Source organism: Otolemur garnettii, unplaced genomic scaffold, assembly GCF_000181295.1.
Source record: "Otolemur garnettii isolate 467f Iridium unplaced genomic scaffold, OtoGar3 scaffold00003, whole genome shotgun sequence".
NCBI classification, from domain to species: domain Eukaryota; kingdom Metazoa; phylum Chordata; class Mammalia; order Primates; family Galagidae; genus Otolemur; species Otolemur garnettii.
Genome location: NW_003852398.1, coordinates 48,106,565 through 48,108,561, shown reverse-complemented (window position 1 = coordinate 48,108,561; position 1,997 = coordinate 48,106,565).

Below are 1,997 nucleotides of genomic sequence, written 5' to 3'. Positions count from 1 at the left end.
TGTAGCGTATATTTGCATATATATATGTATATATATTCACAACAACTAACCAACGTATTAAGCCACAAAAAATGCTACAATTTCAAGGAATCAACATCATAGACACCATAGTTTTTTGGTCATAATGTAATAGTGATACAGGACAGGTGGCCCCCAGCGGAGCTCAGCTGGAGGACCTTCCGCCTCAGCCCTGGTGGTGTTGGTGCGGCGGCAGCAGAAGGCAGAGGAACCAGCGCGCTGGAGGGTAGGCAGAGGGGCCCTGTAGGAGGCCCCAGTAGGCAGAGGGGCCAGACAACTCCTGGGGAGACACCAGCACCTTAGGTCTCTCTCTCCTTAGGCTTTCGGCTGAACAGAGAACCCCCGCATTTCCTAGGCCTGTTCAATTTCATGTAAGTTTCCTAGGCCTGGGAAGGAAAGGGATTGTAGCCATGCAATTGCTACTGAGTTCCGGCTAAATGTAACTACAGAGGACCCATGTCCGCTAAACGTAACAACTGAGTTCCGGCTAAATGTAACTACAGAGGACCCATGTCCGCTAAACGTAACAACTGAGTTTGGGCTAAATGTAACTATAGAAGACCCTAAAAGTAACGACTGAGTTCCGGCTAAATGTAACCATAGAAGACCCATGTTCGCTAAAAGTAACAACTGAGTTCCCCCTAAATGTAACTACAGAGGAACCCATGCGAATATATATACCCCTCGACAAAGAGCCCGGAGAGAGACAGAGAGAGGGAGCCAGAGAGCTTTTTCCCCTATCTGGGTTCTCTCTGCCAGGAGCTTTGGTGTTTTTATATTCTTGTCTGTAAATAAATCCTGTCTTACCACTGGTCTGTGGTCCGAGGATTCATTGTTGGAATCACCGAGACCAAGAACCTACTGAAGACAAAACTCCACTATCAATAGTAACCTGGAACACAAAAGAATAACACCCCCGACTATGCCCCTTCCGCTCACTTCCTGAAAGCTAAAAAAATTCATTACTGAATGACCCTTGGGTTAGAAAAGGAAACCAAAGAAATGTAAAACACTTAGAGGTAAAATTTGGGAGATAAAGTACTATATAGAAGAAAACATACTGCTTTAAATCCTTTACCAGAAAAAAAAAAAAAAGACCAAACCAAGAATGAATTAAAAGAAACAAACAAAACCCAGATGGGAGGGAATAGGAAATAATAAAGGCCAAAGCCAAGGAAACAAGACAAAAGAGAAGATTAAGAACGTTCTACATTTATTTTTCAAACGACTTTTAGGGAATAAATCATTAATCCAGACTGGTTAGTCAAAAGAATAAAAGAGAGGATTGAAATAAATAAAACATCAAATGCAGAAGGGGAATAACTACAGACTGAAAAAGGCAAAGATAGGAGGATGTAAACATCTTCCTGAATGAAGTCAAGGCGCCTCCACTGGGGTGAGGCGGGTGTCCCCACGAGCGAGGCACACGTGGAGCGACTTGGAGAGATCTTAGAAGCAGGGTTGAGTGAAAGAGAGGGAGAGAGATACAACATAATGCCTTTTATGTAAGACATACTTGCAAAACAATGTATCTTGCAAAGACACATGCATATTCAGTTCATATAGCAAACATATTAGAGTGCGCGCCTAATGGAGGAAGGAGAGGAAAGTGGAGATTAGAAAGGAAAGGGAAAAGATTTTAGAACTAGCCTCTGAGAGGGATTCTAGCATAGTAGCTAAGAGCTCGGACTCCAGAGCTTGACTCTACGGATATGAATGCCAAGTCTGTTACCTGGACAATTAGAACCGGTCAGGTTAAGTTTTCTCTGTCCCTAGGTAAGGTCTGGCAGCTGATCCCCAAACACGGCCCCAAACGATTGTGCCTCTTCTGTGCGGACTTAAGCTCCTCCCACAAAAGGCGGGGCCTGTGACTGCTTTGGCCAATAGGATGTGGAGGACGTGCAGCTCTGCGCCCTAAGCCGTGAGGTGAAGAGAAGCACTCTGAAGCTGGGATGCCACCTGGAGAGACAGGCCATGGC